Here is a 19,351-nt window from a genome sequence, read left to right as displayed (position 1 = left end):
GAAGAGAAACTGAGATTAGACACAGGAAGAACTCTTAAGTCTAGGGTAGAGCTGGAATAGGCTGCTGAGGGCAGGGGTGGAATTGTTAGTGCTTTTAAGTACTTGTCAGACATCTTGCAAGAATAGTTTGGGTGTAGAGCTGAGCCAGTTCTGGGGTGGGGAGATAGATCAGATAGCTTTTTAAGGGTGTGTGTCCCCAGCCTTGTCCCTATAATGCTCTGGGAAGGGGTGGGAAATACACACTTACCCTACACTCACCTGAGAATAAAACAATTCCCATGTCCAGCTTGTTAAATATTTCACCAAAGACTGCGTGTTGGTTGTGCCTGTGGCAAAGTCCTTTTGAAAATGCACCTGAGCATCCCCTGGCCAGCGTCAGTGAGGTCGCTGCGTTGCTGGGATTGGAGTTAGTGCTGTGGCACAGCTGGGTGCTTAGTGGAGCCTTTGATCATCTGCGGTGGTGATCGAAGCGGGTTCTTGTTACTGCTGTAATCCCTTACATGAAATTGCTCTATTTTGGTGCCTCTGAATCAAAGTATCAGATAATTTTGTCTGGTTCTGCCAGCTTGCTGTGAAAGCAGGTGAATCAATGGGATTGGTTCTTCTTTGCAAGTTAACAGCCCTGTTCAAGTCATGCTGCAGGAATGAAAGGTCGCTAAGGTAAAAAGTACTTTGACATTGCTGGATGCTACTGTTAGAGTCATAGAAAACAGCAGGTTTTCTTCTGCCATGGGATGGTACTGAATGCACTGTGCTGAGATTGTTTCTTTCCCTGCAGCATTATTTCTACCAGCTCACCTGCATCACAGAAAGGGAAAAGTTTATTGTGCCAATCCGAGCTATAGGTGCCCGAGCTATCCTGGACTTCCCTGACCAGCTGAACTTCTCCGTCTGTCCAGTCAAGTACAGCTCCCAGAAAACTCTGCTGGTTCACAACATCGGTAACTGGGAGGCTCACTACCGCATCAGCACTGAGAGGTAAAGGAACTCGTCTTCTTTGTGTAAAACACTGTTGCATGATAACGTGGTTGGTAAACAGTAACAACAAGGAACCAGAGCATCTGAGCTGCTGTATTGCAGCCGTAGCTGGAAACGGGCAGGACACGTGGGGTTTGCTGTTGCTTATAGTGTTTTAAGCGTGTTAGGCATTGGAATGGGCTGCCCAGGGCAGTGGTGGAGTCCCCATCCCTGGAGGTGTTTAAGAGTCGGGTTGACATAGCACTTAGGGATATGGTGTAGTTGGGAACTGTCAGTGTTAGGTTAATGGTTGGACTGGATGATCTTCAAGGTCTTTTCCAACCTAGACGAAAAGAATAATTAAAAAAAAAAGCGTGACGCAACCTTTGATAAAACTCTGCATGCTGCAGCGAGGTTTTGTACTGCAGTGGTGTCTCCGACACAGCATCTTGCAAGAGTGATTCTGTTAGATTGAAAGAGCAAACGAAGGAAGGCAACCTGGCTGCCCGTGGGCTGTGTAAGATGCTGCATGGCAGGCGACAGCTCTAGGAGCTCAGTTCCTGTAGACCAAATGCAGTGTTAAGAAATGGGCAAGCTGTGAGCTGATGAGAGAGACATTTAAGAATTTACCAGCAGCTGTGTCTTTATTTGCAAGTGCCATTAGAGATCATAGATCAAAGTAATTGGTATTGAGGCCCTGACAAGAACACTGTGTGGTCCAGGAACTTTGTTTTCCAGTAGGTTTGGTCTGGTCCCTGGGACCAAATATTAAGTAGAATGAGCTTTTAGGTGGAGATGAGCAGACACTGGCTTCAGAACTGCACCACAGCCCCAAAGCAGCATGCTAATGAGGGCACAGGCAAAAGATGCAGCAAGTGTCTGGTGCATGGCTTGGGGGCCTTTTCTTCTAGAGGTTTATCTCTCCCAGATTTCCTGGAGAGTGCTCGAATCTGTAAGGATTCTGTAAGGCAACCTCCTGATCCTGAGTACCTTCTGAAACGGTTATATACCAGTGTCGGCCAAAGACACCCACGCTCTGGGAGGCTGCAAGCACGTGGTGTTCCCGTGGTCCCGAATCAAACGCCTGACATGAGTTGTGTTGTGAACAGCCTGTCCTGCTCCTTTTGGTCTCAGAAGAGAGTCACTGGTTTCCCAGTTTGCTGAATGGGAGAGGGTGATGCAGCTGCAGGGAAACTGGTTCAGTTGGCTGGTAATTCATGGTGAGTTGCTTGGTCATGGAGGTCTTGGTGTAGGAGCTGAGGTCAAGAATGCAGCAAAGACCAGCGCTCTGACTTGGTGCACCTGAGTTGCTTCAACTTCTTCTCCAGGAAAACAGGGCTCAAAAGGCTACTCTTTACTTTTCTCTCGTGAAATGTGAGGGTTTAAGAGGAGCTTCCACCAAAGCCTGGCAAGGCTATTTAAGCAGGCTTCTAGGATGCTATTTAAGGAGGCTGCTTCTTTTGTGTGGAAACACGTAGGCAGGAACTTGTAAATCACTGCACAGTTTTCCTCTGGGATCTCCAGATCTAGTTGCCACCAAAATAAATACTCAGTGAAGTCCAGCATCTTTTTGCAATGTACTCTCCAACTCTTCTATTGAGTGATACAGCACATGTCGAATCCTGCTTGATATGGATTTTAAGAGTTTCTGAACTTCAGCAATTAAATATTTCAGTCCTGGTTTGCAATAAAGAAATGGGAAGCATTGCAAACGTTTTATTTCAAACTACACAAAAAAATATTCTGAACAACTGGATTGGATGTGTACAGGGATGGAAAGCTGGTATGATTTCCTTTGTCAGCTGATGACATCTGCCATCTCTTCCATTTCATTTTGAACTTTTGAAAGCCACTTTGACATTTCAAACAGATGTTTTAAATCTTTGAATATAAGTAGCATTTTATTCTAATTAAGTTGCCCTGACTTTCATTCAGATTTATTTTTAAATACTCTTAAAAGAGTATTTAAAAACACATGCTTGCATGTGAGAGGAGGAGGAGGATGATTAGTGGCGTAGAAGGGAGTGAGAGATCTGTCTAAGCTTAGATCCATCAGGTAACCTCTGTATCCTTTATTCTCTATCTAAACAATTTAAACTTGTGTTCTGGCCTGAGCATATTCAGGCTCTTGCCCATTCACAAGTCAGCTGCAGATGCCACCACTTCCTAGTCCATCGTGCTGCTCATATCATGTTTCCTTGCAGCTTTTCTCTGGATTTCCTTCTCTGTGGCACCAAGCATAACCTGTTTGCCTTCACCTTCAGTGCATTTTTCAGCCCATCTCCAATCCTAACCTTTCCCCTCAGTACTGAGAGCTCAGCTCTTGCATCTGGTCACTTAATGATGACGTTCCCTGCCTGTTACTCATTTATCTAAGGGCTTTGATGTTTTCTGTTGTGCATTTCCCTCCAGGGAAGAGCTCTTAAGTGAGGCCATGGGGCCAATTCAGCATCCTTCTGCTGTTCCCTGTTTGGAGCTCTCCCTTGCCACGGTTTCTACCAGAAGCATGGCTGCATTTTGACCACTTCTTCATGAAGGGAGAAAACCACCAAAGCACTCCCTGTTATGCAGTCTGGCTTTGTGCCTCTCCTCCCTCTGCATGTCCATACCCAGCTCTTAACTGCATAGCATGGTAATAAAAAATAATAATAGTATAAATAGAGAAAGTCTCTTCCTGTTGTCTCATTGTTAAGGCAGGATAATGAGTTTCTGCTCCATGACATTCACAGAGATAAATGTCATTCCAGTACATTCGAGTTGAAAATGGTGTCTGGAAGCAGATCTCAGTGCAGCACTGCCTTTTCCTGACATTGCTGACGTTGTGTTATGCCATGCTATGGGGCTAGAGGGGATCAGTCCAAGATAAGATCCATTTAGGAATGTCCCCAGCAAGCTCTGAAAGCTCAGGAAATGATCCTGTGAGGCACAGTGCCTCGAGCCCCCTTGCATCCCTCCCTGTAGTACCCATACGCTACGTGGAGGCGTGAGATTGGCCAGTTACCGTAGGACGTGCAGAGACCATCCAAGGACATGAAAATAGAGCCTAGGTGCAGTGAAAGAGGGAAATACAGAGCTTGCGAGATGCTGACTCCACACAGGATTTCTCAGCACAGAGATAGAGTCTTGGATGCTTTGGCTGTAACAGACTGGGTTTACTGGAATGGCTATACTGCTTGACTTTGGCTGTTATACCATTACTAAAAATAATATATGTGAAGATTAAACGACCTTTGTTTTTTTACCTGCAATAGATCTTAGTGGACAGAAGAGGCAATTCAATCATCAGTAATGTTACTGTCTTCCTTGGGTTTGGAGGTAGCTTGTAATGAAATCAATTGTCCCAAACTCAAATGATTTTACAGTGCACCAATAGACCAAAGAAAGGTTGGCTGCAGAAGATAAAGATGCCACGGCACTTGAAGTGTATTGCAGCCTCCTTGCACACTGCATGTGCCAAAGGTGTGGTTGCAGGAGAACAGGCGGCATGGTGGTTTGAGGGCCTGGGCCACAGAACTGCCAGCTTTGTTCACTTGTCAGTTGTGTTCCTCAATTCTGTCAGGAGTATTTGGCCTTTGGTATCATCATGGGATGCCCAACTGTCAAGATGGTGAAAGTAAGCAAGATGTAAATGCCAAAATATATCATTATGAAATTGCTTACAAATCTAGTGTTGCTTTCTTTCTGAAGGGCAATAACAGGCAAGATCTCGGCAAGTGCTGATGGGCAGGTCTCTCCTGAATTGGTGTGGCTAGATAAGTTTATACAAGCTGGGGACTGCAAGGTGCCATTGGGAGATCTGGACTTGTGAAAGTTTAGATGTTGTACAACAAAGCAAACCTACAAACGGACATAGTTAAAAAGCATGTCAGAAGAAAATGAGCTATTAAAAAACCTCCAAACCTTATCTTTTGTGTCTTTCAGGAGCAGTAGTGATTCATTAGAAGGGTAGATCTAACAGGATGAGAATTATCCTAAAGAACAGGTCACACTTAATGGATAAAAAGCCAACGTCTATCTCACTAGCGTCATCTCTCAGCAGTGGTTTTCATTTGGCTGTGACAATGTGTCAGGGATGTCTCCTTGGCATCTCTTCTTATCTGTAGGCTGCAGGCAACAGCTTAGTGATGGTGACTGAAATTCAGGGGAGTTAAATTTAACGATGGAGCTTTCATCCTTGAGTCTTGGAGAACCAGGTCCATGTGAGGAATAACAAGCTCCTGCTACAGCAGTAGGTCTTGTGGGTACAGCATGGGGTGGGATGTAGGACATGCAGTGTCTGATTTGTGCTCCGTTTCTCAGTCCTGAGAACTGAGTCCTGAACTTGGTTGGATCCTCTTCTTCTGACAATTTGAAAAGATGAAGATATCTTCAGGAGTGTTATTCCCATCCTATCCCATCCATCTGAGGGCAGGAGTATGTAGACATGGGGAAGGAGTAGGAAGGTGATGGGATGGGAGGTAGTGCTGAAGTGTTGCCCGGGATCCCCCTTAACTAGCAGCTTTTCTGTTCTGGCAACATTTCTGAAAAAAAAAAAAAAAAAAAAAAAGGAAACAAACAAAATCTCTGCCTTTCCTACACCAGGCAATGGTCCCACCCAAGCCCTGGCAGAGACCTGCAGCAGTCCTGCCATAACCATCAGTGCGGATTCAGGACCGTGTAGAACAGCCTAGTTCTGAGGCTGGTGGTGCCTTGTCTTTCCTCCTCTCTCTCCAGAGTCTCAGGTCCAGCACACAAACATTGCAGGCCCCGTGCTTCGGTGGTTGTAATGGGAACAGGTCAGGCCCCTAATTGCAGCGATATCTCCTTAATGAGCAGAAACTCCAGCAATTTCATCAGCTGTCACTACTTACATGAACAAAGTTCAGCTTGCGCATGGCTTCAGTTGTTCTCAATATTTTTGTGTGTGTTGCATTCTCTGATCATGGTAAAACTCTCCAGAACATGTTTTTAAGGTGACAAATTGACCACCAGCAAAGCACTAAACCAAATAACTTTTGTTTTCTAAGTGGGGCTGTAGAAGAGCCGTGAACCCCAGCTGCAGAAGCATGTTTCACCTGACTTGTTCCTTTGCATTAAAGCCCTGAGTTTTGTGTCTGTCAGCCAAGAGCCATTTACCTGGTGACAAATAACAATTGCTCATATTAAATTCAAAGTACCCCAACACATTTTCATAATTATTTTCAATGCATTGCACAGAATTTGCCTGGTGGGCCAAGCAAACAGTTATTGAGCTTGGATTACAACCCAGAGTCCCAGATTGCAGTGCTTGTGAATACACAGAAAACCTCCTGTTAAACTCAGCTTGATGTGCTCCTGGTAATGGCACTTCATGTAGCCAGGGGTTTAATGGTTCAGGATGTAAATGGGATCCCCCTTCCGTGTCTTGTTTCTGTGTCATTGTATTGCTCTAATCTGCGTTTGCACTTATTCAGCTTTTTCTGATTGTTCCTTTTCTTAGAGCAGCTTTCCTTGTAATGCCGATAAAACATGCCCTTTCTTAGGCTAAACTAGGATGTTTTCAAGGTAAAAAAGTGAATTCTGCAAATTAAACCATAATTATTCTCTGGTCTTCCAGAAAGACACTTATTCTCCCTGTCTGATTCCTAGGCTGCAGTCTCACTGGGACAAGTAATGCCCTGACATTTGCATCTCTTGAGGTGGAGTTTATAGGTGGCAGGAAAAGACAGATTCCTGAGGAAGTCAGTGTCAAGTTGTGCAGGCAGATAGCTCTCACCATCTCTGTGCTCCTCAAAACCCATCCTCTGTCTGTATTGCTAGCGGTCGGACTCCTGAGCCTCCCTGCAGAGAAGGGGATGCAGAGTATGGGGGAGATGAGGTCGTTTGACACCACAGGATGTTCGGAGAGCTGGATCTCTTCAGAAGTGAGAGTCAGTAGAGCCATTTCTGATCCTCTATGTTCTGGGTTTTTTTACTGACTGTGGCTTGTTTGCTTTTTGCTTGCACAAGTGAGCTGAAGTGGAGTAGACTGCAAAAGGAGTATAGTCCCCGAATCGCCCACAGTAGCCCTGATGTGTCTCTTTCTCTGCGTTGCAGCCCCTTCTCTGTGGATCCCTCCATCGGAACTCTTGGGATTGGCGATGCCATGCAAGTAACAGTGGAGTTTCACCCGCTGAAGACCGGGGATCATTCCAGTTCCCTGGTAGTTCACTATGACACAGGTAAGGGCTGGGCACTGCATGGTGCACGCTCTCTGCATCCTTCAGAACAGAGCCCTTTCTAAGCAGAATAATGTTAAACTTGCTTTGCAAACTACTTCTGAAAGCTTTTCTTTCAAAACCTCTGCACGTTTCAGTGCTTAGAAGGGAGCAGATAAGGGACAAAGGGTGAGTCTGTTCTGTGTGTCCTGTGTGGCTGTGTGCTGGTCCATCCCTGGTGTCAGCATGGTGTTCTCCACCCAGCACGCCCCCATGACAGTCATCTACCATCATTTCCCATTGCTGCAGCTACCTTAATTCCCTCTCCAGGTGTGCCTCCCCTGTCCTTTGCTTCAGGGAAAAAGTGACAAATAGTTGGTGTTTAGGGGGTTGTTAAAGTGGATCCCCTCAAGCAGGAATGAGATTTTTGGCAGGCTGTTTTTCTGGGAGTTGCTGAGTGGAGGAAGGAGGAACCTTGATTCTCCATTGCAGTGTGCACATGCAGGTGTGAGGTTTTATTCCTAGACAATGCTCTGTTTGAAGTGTAACGTGGGGAATGCATGTCTCTGTCGGACTCTCTCTAAATGCCCCCGTCTCTTACACACCTCTGTCCCCTGTACTGCTTCTCCGTTGTCTTGCCACAGACCCTTTTTTTATGTTGCCCTCTACTCACCTACATCCCACACTTCACAGCATCAGGACTGAAGCAGCCAGGACTTGAGGGCTCTTGGGGTTTGGCAGGGAGTGCTCGCTGCCTCCCAAGATAGGTATAAAATTTATACTAGGGTACGAGAAGCCAAGCTCAGGCCACAGAAATGCTGTCAGCTTTGTAAGTCACTTTAAGAGTAAGTGGGAAAAACTCAAGAAAAGGTGTGATGTTAAAATGCCTCTGTCTGCCTTGGTTCAGCAGAGGTATCTTGTGATGCTGGTCGAGACACTTCCTCAGTTGCCTGAATGCATTTGGTGTGCCTTTTCTCTTGCCTGAACGAGAGGTTTGTTTTGTCCCTATTCCTGAACTTCGGTCCTGGGAAGTGTGATGTCCTCACCTAGGTGCTGCTGTGATGCTTTAGCCCAGCAACGAGCATTTTATTGTCTTGAGTTTGTAGAAGTTCTAGAAATGCTCCTGTATCTTCCAAATGCTCTTTGTAGGCTTCTGAGTTATCACAGCTTTGTTTAATATTTTTCAGTCAATGACACATTCACAGAGAATGGTTTATGCTCACTCAGAGAAGCTCATTGGTTTGGGTAACACTGTCTTGACAGAACTACTGAAATTTCAGATAGAGAAGGACAAAAGGTGCCTCATTTGTATGCATATAGGGAACCTATAGGATAAACTTCAGAGGGATAGATCTTCTTCTGAGTTAGATCAGGGCTAACTACCCTAGAGGTTAGGGCTGTGGGGTTTATACCATGTGAAATGAAAAGTCCAAGTGAAGAATCCAGGGCCAGGATCTTCACAGCTTGCTTTGAAAACCTGAGTCTTGTTCTTACTGAAACACCTGATTCCTCCATGGTTAATCTTTGAAAAAGTGGTTTTCATGGATAGGCCACAGGGACCAAACTATCTGCTGGCTCTGGAATAGGCAATCTCCCCGGAACATGGTGCAGCCACCTGGGAGATGAAGCCAGGATTCGTTCCTGCCTGTCAGTACAGCGCTGCAGTTATTTTTCAATAAACCACAGACTGAGAAGGAGAGCAAGGAATAATTAAGGGATTATCTCTCAAGCTGTGAAGCATACAAATAAGTAAAAGGCTGCTGAGATTAATTGCTGAAGTGAAACCGAAACTTTTAATCAGTCTTAAAAGCTGCTTGTTGCAGGTGTAGTGCAGAGCAGCAGACAATGTTACCCAACCTGGCGGGGCGAGCCCTGGCTGATTTGTCCTGTGCTAAGTCAGACTCCCTGTGACTCGCGTACAAAAAGCAGCTGGGTTGCTCTTTCAGAGCCACCAACAGACTGTTTCTTAGGAAACAGAGGCACTAAGAGCAAAATATCAGTGTAGGGTGTTGGGAGGCATTTTCCTTGCTTTACTGTGTGTCTGTATTGACTTGCTCACAAGTGGCAGTAGTTCTCAGTGAATCACACTGTTGTTAGTGTGACTGACGCAGGATCAGGTGCATGGTGCGTGGGTTTAGTTTTTGCTGAACTTGAGTCAAATCTGTCCCTAGCATTGCTTAAGCAAACATGGAGCTCTTCCCTTTGCCTGCTGTTTGGTTGATTAGAATTGTGTGTCCTTTAGACTGTCCTGGTTAGGAGTACAGGTGTTGTCCCCTAGATAGACTGTCTATGTGGTGGTAGTTGTGTTGCTATAAACTTTACAGGTGAGTGTGAAGAAAATGTCTTTGCTGCTAAGAGCATAATGATTTACAATGAAAATTTGACCTTCACTGCTTTATATGTCCAAACTCCTCCATTTCCCCCATGTACATGGGTCTGGGTGTGAAAAATCCCAGCTCATACTCCAGCTGGGAATGTAAACGTGTCGGGATGCTGAATCCCTCTCTTCGGGTAAAATTGGTGCTGGGTTTGGCTGAACCGGCTTACTTTGGTAAATGAGGCCACCCATGCAAGGGCTTGGCGGTGTGTTAGTGGTCACTGTACACATGCAGGAAACTCATGAAATCCCAGCCCTGGTTGTTTACTGCTGTTTGAGGTTGAATAAGTAACTGTAGCATGGACGTGCCAGCATGTCGGAACATCTCAGCTACCCACAAGGATAAAGCATCCGAGAAAAGCACTGCCTTGCTGTGATAGTCATCTGTGGTTTTGTGTAGGCTTTGGAGAAAACAACCACCTTTGTAGAGCTCTGTTCTCTTTCCTTTAAGAACCCCCTTTCAACCAAGGGTCTTGTCATCTGTCTTGCAAGGCTGGCATTGCAATCAGTGGCTTCCAGGAACTTGTTTGAAAATGAAATGAAAATCCTATTGATGTAGTCTCTAGATCAAGCCTTTTCCTTTCTCTTTTTTCTCCTTTGTAAATCCACTGAGGCATGTGGACAGGCAGCAGGGTTTAACTGAGGTTTAGCCCTTGTTGTGCTGCATTTTCCATTCCTGAGATCACTCAAACAAGTTGCTGAGTGTTCTCAATTTGCACTGACTTCAGCCAGAATGGAGGAGGCTCAGTACTTGTCTGAGCAAACTCCCTACCTCGTTACATACTTGAGTCGTCCCTGTATTGTGCAGGATACCAGGGTGGGAATACCGAAACCATTTTCTGGTTTTAATCTTAGTCTTGTGCCAGTGTTTACAGGGGCTCTGACGTTGCCGTGAGCAGCGTTAAGTTACTGTTGAGCTAAATTCATGGCAACAGACCGTGAGCTTCTGACGGCCACCGCTGTGTGCCACTGCCACTCCAGCCTGCAGTTGTTCATCTTCATGCACTTCTCCATTCCTTCCACATCAGGCAGATTTATAGTAGCTGCTTACAAGTGCTAAGAGGTGGGGAAATCTTCCACTTCCTAAGCAGCAGCCCCTTTTGAATCCAAAGCTTCACTGTAGTGCACTAACCGATGTAATTCTTGTTTATTTGTGTTTAGTGCTGGCAGATGGTTAGAAACTTACAGTATTCTTACATTATTACAGTTTTTAAAGAAGATCTTGTTTCCTGTGTTATCCTAAGGTGTAAGCCAGAATGCTGTACAAGAGGCTTCTCTAGATTTTCCTTGGTCTATCAGGCATTTAAAACCTTTGCAAAGGGATTTTTCTTTCTGCCTGTCATAGGTGGTAAGTGCATGTTGTGCTTTTTTTCCTTCACTTGTGAGAATTCCCAGCAAGTGTGGATGGTTTCTGTCAAACTTGTATGTTCTTGTACATCTGCTTCAAAGTGAGTGGAGAAAGTCGTATATTGTAGGCAAAAGAAGTGCAAATAGGAGTTTGTGCAATTATATGTTGTCTTTGCATCTTAATAGTAGCAGCACTGCAACAGACCGAGGATTGGTAACTAATACTTTATACAACTGATTGGTTATATGCTTTTATAGTTCAAATCACTTAGATTGATGGGTGGGTCTAGTTGGTCTCCAAAGTGTTCGTTTCTGTCAAAACAGCTAATAGGTAACAACTGTTTCCTGTCTTTGTTCCCCTCTTCTAGAACTGCTTGTAATAATGAATTTTTCTTATACTGTTTTTGATAAGGTCGTTCTGCTCCTTGCAGAGTATGGCCCCTCTCCAGGGCCTTGTGTTTCAAGAGAGATGATCTGTCACTTTGAGGGTAGATGAAGGGGAATTAAATTTGTGCTTCATTTGCTTGAGGTTTCTTTGCACAGCTTTGTAGCTCCACAACTCCATAACACCTCTCCGAACAAAAAGCCTGCTCCAGCAACCCATGGAGTTGACTGCGTGAGCACAGACTGGGATATATGTACTAGGAGGGTCACTTGGAAGTTAAAAATCTCCTTCTGGCTGTTTTGTTCATCCTCAGGCATGCACAGAAACAGACTTCTGTGTGATGCTGCATACCCCATTTTTAGCACATGAAAGATTTCTGGAAGAATGTGGTTTTCATCTCTTTGCAGGTGATCCTTGACCGCAGCTTGTCTACTCTATCATCAGTGGAAATCACTGACATGTTCTGAAGTGTCATTACCGGTGGATGTGTTTCAGGGCAGAACTGACCATTCATTAGCCTCCTTTCCTTGTGGATCGATCAGCATCTGCTGAGAAGCAGAAGAGCAGCTTGAAGGGTGACTGATTTATTACGTGGTCTATTGGGCATGTCTTTGCCAGGCAATCAGAATGAAAGTTCCTGCACTATTTTCCCCATGGCCAAAAACAGTGTTTCAGCCAGTCAGGTACCCCAGCGTATCGTTACTGTAGTACCAATAATGATTAAAAATAGCCCGCGGCATCCTGGGTATGTGGCAGTGGTCTTTCATCATCCGACGGTTTCATCGTCCTTTTCAATACATTCTGCGAAGCTCCTTCATGCTGGGCAGGACAAAGCCTCCGTGCTGGCTCCCGGATATTCCTGTGCCAGAGTATTGCATCCTGGAAGGAGGCAAACAGTTCTTCCTAAGCACAGTGCAGAGGGGGTGATGGGGAATGCTGTGGGTGCTCGGTCACAGAAGGAGGCACAGTGAGAGCCTGACTGCAGAGGAGATAATGTGCAGGAGAGCTGTCTGAAGAGCCTGCAGCCTGTCCTGTGGAGCACTGCTGGCTGGTCACTGCTTTCCACCTCCCTTTTCATCCCCATCTGTTGTCTTACGGCTCCTTGCAGGGCCTCTGGGGTAGAGACCCTCTTCTTGCACTGTGCTGCGTGGGCTCAGTGGGTGCTTTGCCGAGGCCGGGGCCACACTGGGGACTCTGACTGTTACAGCAATAACTGTGGCCACAGTAATGACGAGGATGCTCTGAGCTTTGTTGTAGCCTGGGAATGGTTCTTTAGAAACACCTGTGTTAGCAGCAGCAGTTATTTAGTGGTGAGGTTTATAAACGAGGTCTGGAGTAAATAACGTGATGGTTTAATGATGTCTGAAGGCAGCTCCTGAACACCACCTCGGAGAAGCACTTACAAATGACTGTCACTGCTCTGCATTTTGCTCTAGGGCTGGAAATACAAGTGTGGGGATGGACAGACGGCCTTTCTCAGGCCGGCGGAGACTCAGCGCATCTTGTAGGTGAAGCCATTAGCTTCCCAACAGCAAAACAACTCAGAGCAGTGCTCCTGACTCTGATCTAGTGGTAGCTCTGTGGGAGACGCAGCAAAAACCACATGGTGGGGGGGCTGGATCAGGCTGTAGGTGACTTCTCCAGCTTTCCAGAGGTCGCTTAGCCTGGTGAAGTGACTCGCTTCTTCAGCGGTGAAGTGGTAACAGAGACCTCTGCATGCTGTTTGAAAAACAAGGATATGCCGGCAGTGGAGGCAGCTGGCTATGATAGTAGCAGGAGCAAAAGAATTACTTATCATAGGTCGATATGGGGGTACAGTAACATCCTTTTGAGTGAAGAGCTCTGCTTTCATTGCTTGCTTGTATTTTCAGTGAAAAAGCAGCAGAACCTGTCTCTCTCCAGCTGCGTTCATAGAAGAGAGCAAGGCACTGTCTTCTGACAAACTGGGCAAATGAAATTACACTTTCTTTCCGTGCTACCTAAATATTCCAAATTTGACTGTCATTCACTCCTAAAAAGATTTAAAATCCAAATTCAGCAGAGAGGGAGACACAGGGATAGAGGAAGAATATGTCTTGGTGAAGACAAAATGCATCAGGGTGCTGTTTTGTTTCTGTTCAGTCTAATCAATCTGGCTACCAGCTTCCTAATGTTTAGAGCAGTAATCAATGAAGGAAAGTACCAGCTGTTGAATACTAGGAAAGCGTTCTCCATAAAACCTGAAATTTGTTTTGAAATCTTGTTCAAGGGTTTGCTCATCCATTCATTGATCTATACTTTCAGGCTAAACAAAATCTGTCTTTGTGTCTAAGAACAGTTTGTACTGCTCTGAAAATCATTCCCCTTTGCACCAGGATGATCATGCAGTATTAGAAGAATTCAGAAGATGTTTTAGCTGTTCTGTAAATTCTCTCTTTGTCTGTTTCCCTGCATAACAGGAGCCCCACAGAGGATGACCCAATGCTATATTTCTCACTTCAAGATAGTGAAAAGTTATCATGGTGTGCTCAGATACCTGTGTCCGTAGTCACGCAGATGGATGCTGGGATAAAACACAGTGGTGTTTCTGCTGTGTCAAAGAGCATCGCTCAGGAGTGCACAACCCAAAGCATCTGCTCTACTGCTCTATAAAAAGTCTAGCTTTTAATTTCAAGTTCAGGCATTGCTTTGTTCAGGTTGCAGAGAAAAAGCTGTGTCCTGCCACCTGTAGGAAATGTGTCAAAAGCATGTAAGAATGAGAGAGTTGACATCCTGTAATAAGATCATGTTGTGTAAATAACGATAGGGCAGACACATCTAGATTCAGTAAATGCGCTTTCATGGCAGCCAAGCATCCCAAACCAGACGCCATGGACATTACCCTGTCAAGTGAAATACCTAGTGCTATGTCGCTGTTACAGTACAGAGGTTTTTTTTTAAAAAACTTATATATTAAAGAGCCAAGAGTCTTAAATGAAATGTCACATCTAATTTGAGACCCAAGACATGAAGCCTGCAGCCGCCCGTGGCCAACCCTGGCAGGTCCGCTCTCTGTGTCAGCTCATTGGCCTGGCAGACAGATCCGTGGCTTCCTTCTGACTCACTCTGTCTCCCTCCTGCAGGACTTTCTGGGATGTAATGGTGGAATTATTGTCTGTTTATGGAGGTTGAGTTGAGGGTTGCTCATCAGTGGCTGGAAGCCCTCCTCACGCGCAGCGCTGTAGGTCAGCCATGGAGAAACATTTCCCACTGTACTCCAGGGGGAGCGAGCCAAAGCAAGTGGTTTTGGCGCTGGTGCCAGCCTTTGCCCAAGGCTCTGTCTGTGTACAGCTAGTAACGTCCATGACCGTATTTCCTTTTGAACTGTATTTGAATTTAGCTGGGTGATGATTGCTATCCTGTTTATACTACATTGCCTCGATCTGCTACACATGGAGCCTTCCACTCATCCCCCCAGAGTTGTCACCTGCTGGTTCTTCATGGCCAGGGACTGGAGCGTGCAGAGGGGACGGCGATATGCCAGCTAGGAAGCAACTGCTCTGTAGCTGTGCTCCCTTATCTCTTGGTTGTGATCTTTAAACACTAGAATAATTTCTGCTACAGCTACCAAGTAAGGGAGAGATTAACTGCATCAAAGCCCTACAGAGATGGCCAAAAAGAGGAAAAAGATAAGGTGGTTCAAGGCTAGATGTAAGGGTTTGGATTCAGAGATGCTGGTCCAGACTTCTTTAGTGGGTGATGCTAGGCAACGCCCTTCCCCTCTCAGGGCCTCTATTTCCATGCATGTAAAGCCATTGGTTTCACCAAAGTGATGCGATGCCTGAATTCATTGGTTTTCTTTTACAGTGCTTTGGGATCCTCTGGTGGAAGGGGTATAGGGCACAGAGAGCACATTTAGCTTGCTTATCCCTGCAGGTCCAAAGGGGAAGAAAAGAGTGATGCCAGTAGCCTGCAGCTGAAACCCAGCTGCGTCTCCCCTTGCCAGTGAAGCCCTGCAGTGGGTGCTCCTTCATCTTGATCTGCCTCCCCCAAGCAGCTCTGTGGTAGGAAAAGCCAGTTGGGGTTGTTGGTGGATTCTCCATCAGTTGTGGCAGAGACTTTGAGCCGGGAGGCTCTCGAGGGCTGCTGGCTTTCAGAAACCTCCTCTGAGCTTGTAAGCATGGAATAAAACTACGTGCCGTGCCCGCGAACAGCAAGTGATAATCTGATCCGTGTGGGACCCCGCAGCTTGGGGTCAGTCCCTTGCTGAGCTGCTGCTGTTCCTCCCCGAGCGCTTTGCTGCCCCTGCGCTCACACGAGTCTCTGCAAATATGTTGCTCATTAAATTATCTGCTTGGTTTGTCTCTCCCCGTGGCTGCAGGCTGCAGAGGCAGAAAGAGGACGAGATGGATCGTTGACTGAGGGAGTGCAAGGTGGAGCCTGCTCTCCGAGAACGTTGTTCCCTTCTCTCCCGCCCCTTCCAGGACCAGCGGGCAAAGGCGCAAGGAGACTCCATGCTTTTCTCTGATGATGTGTTCACCCTTGAGCCGCTGGTAAGCGATAGCTCCCTTCCTTCTCCTCCCTGGCTGAGGTCACTTGGCAGGTCCCTGCATCAGCTGGCTTGATGTGCCGAGAGAAAACACCAGGTTTCTAGTGAGGCTGCGAGAGCTTGTTGCAAAAAGCATTTCTGTGGGCTCCTGACAGAGCGAGAGGCTGCCTAAAGCTGAGCTCTGCTGCAAGGGCTATAAATTAAGGGCACTTCATAAGTGTCCTTACACTGCTGAGAGCTATCGATAATTATGAGTAAGGACACAGCTTACACGTAGCGTATGGGGATTAACAAAGGATATCAGAGCACTCTCAGTTCACATATTGACCTGAGAAATGAAATGGTCCTCTGTGGAAAGGAGGCCAAATTCAACCCAAGTTTGATCACAGACATATCAATCTCTTCATATAACCTGGATGGATACCAAGGCTGAATCTCCCTTCCAGTGTCATCTGTGAGCCTGGACACAAGGCTGGCAGGTTTAAACGAACTTTTTGAGTTTCATTGCACATAGGTACAGAAATTTTTTTGCTTTTTCTGTTTATGCAAGCAAAACCCCATATCCTTCAATCAGCCAGAGCCCTGGTTCTGAGTATTTGCATGGTCTGAGATGAAGAATGGCCACTGTCCGAGCAATGCAAAATCCCTTTTCATCTTGGAGTAAATCCTAGGATAATCTCAACCTCTTCTTCCTTTTAAAATAGGTGAAACTATTTTTTTTTTTTCAAGGAAGGGGATCATCTTCTCAGTTACTCCTATATCCCATATAAGGCTGAGAGCCACCAATGTTGGCACAGCTGCAGTTTCACACCACTATAGCTGACAGCAGCATGATGTGACCAAGAGGTTGTGTCAGAGTGGTGGGAATATTGTAGAGAGTGGGAGCTGATCAGCTGAGCATTAAGAGCATGCTGCAGTGTGTCAGAGCTGGTTTTGGAGTGTGTCCCAGGGCTCCTGCTGCTTTACAGTCGGACTGTGTCTCCACAACTAGCTTAGCCTGCTCTTGAGCTCCTGAAGTGCGTTAAGGTGAGGTCCAGAAGTCCGGCTGCCCACAGCGCCGAGTCCTGGTGCTCCATGTAGTGACATACGGACATAAAGTGTAGCCTGGCCTCAACTCTCTAGTGGAAACCTTTCCTGAATGGCTGTGTAAATGTTACGCAGTTTTCTCTAGGACTGAATATAAGTGGGCTACTGCATGAGTCTCTCCCCTTCTGTATTGTCCAGCATTATCAACCTTTTGATTTCCATTAATTCCATTATTTATGGAACAATCAGGTTCACATTCAGTTTTGCTCATGCCTGTCTTTCCCCCTGGCGTATGGGTGTCTTTACATCAAATGGTAGTAAGTATTTTCTCCTCTTTATCAAATGTAAAATCTAAAAATCCACTGCTGCTGGCTTCCACAACCTTCTGTCCAGTGACAGCCCTGTAACTTTTAGCTTGGGCAGACACCCTTCTTGCACTGCCATGTAAATCTGCTGGAGAGGCGCCCCAGAGATGGGACCTTGCTGCCTCAGACCTTCTGGCCAAAAGTGGCTGCTCTCTTCTTCCCACCTCTCACCTGTGATGTGTGGGAGCTCCCCACAGAAATAATGAAACCCTTGTAACAGGTGACTGGAGGAAATAATTGCTTCCAGAGGTTAAGAAGCTGGTGGAGGGAGAGTAATCTTGGAAACGCTTTCTGGGTGGAATGGCTTTGCAGGGTTTGTGCAGAAGCTTTGTTGTGTCAGTGGACCATTAGCTGCCAGTATTTTCAGGTGCTGCAATCTGTAGAAGCTGCAGCAGGTCACTTCAGTCTGTATAGGGTTAACTTGCTGATGAAAATAATAGCAAAAAAGAGGAGGCATGATTTTGGAATTACCGTGTGACTGAGAACATTTTGAGCAGTTGTCCAAGCCTATGGGAAACAAGCTGATCCACAGCTCTGACTTTCTGAGCACATCTCAAATTTGGTTTATTTTTGCATCTACACATGGTATGTCAGCAGAGGCAGCTGTGATAGAGGCCCAGGTGGCTGCCAAAGGACAAAGTCCTTGCTGTTTGCTCCATCCTCCCCGCCACAGCTCGGCTGTAAGTCACATTGCAGACCCGTGGGAGCTGACTCCTTGGAAATGGCAACCAGAGGAGAGGGAGGACGAGGACTTGTTACTGTTACACTGACCTTGACAAGTCATCGCTGTCCTGTCCTTGACTGGTAGTGACTCCTCAGTGTCACGTGTGAACTCTGAGCTGATGGAGGTGGTCTTCAAGATGTCCAGGTTGCGAAGGTGCTACTGTTGTTGATCCAGAGGTTGGGCCAGGAGGTAACAGTGTTGTTTGTTGCTGCAAATCTGCACCTCAGCTGGGGAACCAAGCTGTTCCCCATCCAGATGAGAGGCTACTGCAGAGCACTTTGTTTTTTGGCAGAAGACACCATCTCCAGTGGGAGCCGTGGTCCATCCCACAGCTCCCTGTGGGTTCAGTTATTTATGGAAAGAGGCAGATGTTGGCTTTGGCACTGCCTTTCTCCTAAGTGCCCTGAGCTGACAGGATGCACTTTGAGTGTCATTTTAGTACTTCTGTTGCCAGCTCTGTCTTTTGTTTCTTTGACTGCTTTGAGCAGTGATTTCCTTCCATTGCCTTCCCCCTCTGCAAAGCAAAGCAGGTGATTTGGCCAGCAGTTGGTGGTGCCCGGCTTTTCAAGACCAGCTTTTTCTTACTCAGACTGGTGGAGATCTAGCAGATTCTCATTATTTAGAGGCTGAGGGAGAAATAGGATCTGCACGTATTTACGGTTGGGCTCTTGCAGAGAGACCACTTGTGTAGCTGTGAGTCACGGTGCGCCATCCCCTCCCGTATCACCTTGCTTTATGCTGTAGCAAAACCAGGATACGACAGCTGGAGTGGTTGTGCTGTACCATCATACATCCACCGTCTGTATTTTATGCCACTGGCCAGTTGCAGCCTGTCTGAGGCCAGAAGTGTTTCAGCCAGGAGTGTTGCAATACCATGTTCACAGCACTGCGTAGTTTTACATCTGTCCTGGTTACCATCCATGGTGGTTCTCCATGCTCTGACTCAACTGCCATCCTATAGAGAACACGTAGCCCAGGCAGACCGCTGGCTCCTGAGGTGCTACTGGAGTGTGAGCCAGTTTGGTTGCTTCGTTATAGCCCTAATTTAACAAAACTCCTCTACCAGATGCCAGTAAAGGTAAGAGACTTAGAAAGTTTTTTTGCAGCTGCTTCCAAACTCCCATAAATTTTGTTGATAAGCGTTGCTTGTTCCCTGCTCTTCATTGATGCTCTAAATAAAGGCTACAGGGCTGTGGTTGAAAACAAGAAATGTGATGTTTGAACATAAATGGTTTGCTCTCTCCTTCTGTTTCAGGAGGGAGATATCTGGCCAAATTCCTCAGCTGAAATTAATGTGATCTTTAGACCCCGAGAAGCCAGAGTCTATCAACAAACAGTCTACTGCGACATCTCAGGTACGGCTCCTTTCTCCTGCTTCTGTTGCCCACAGTGGAGGCTCAAGTAGTCTTGCAGCCCACTCGGTTCTTGTGTAGTTGGTAGGAAGGGTCAGTGGTCAGCAGGGTGCTGGTACGTGCCCACTGTCCCTGCGGTTTCCAGGTGGTCTCCTG

At 46.3% G+C, this 19,351-nt stretch overlaps 1 pseudogene; it reads left to right on the top strand.

Annotated features, from left to right (window-relative positions):
- Window positions 1–19,351, top strand: part of LOC141938287 (hydrocephalus-inducing protein homolog) — a 56,606-nt pseudogene that overhangs the window by 9,177 nt on the left and 28,078 nt on the right.

Source organism: Strix uralensis, chromosome Z (assembly GCF_047716275.1).
Source record: "Strix uralensis isolate ZFMK-TIS-50842 chromosome Z, bStrUra1, whole genome shotgun sequence".
In the NCBI taxonomy this organism is placed as follows: Eukaryota; Metazoa; Chordata; class Aves; order Strigiformes; family Strigidae; genus Strix; species Strix uralensis.
The sequence above is the reverse complement of the archived record's forward strand: the minus strand, read 5'-3'. Positions and strand labels throughout refer to the sequence as shown.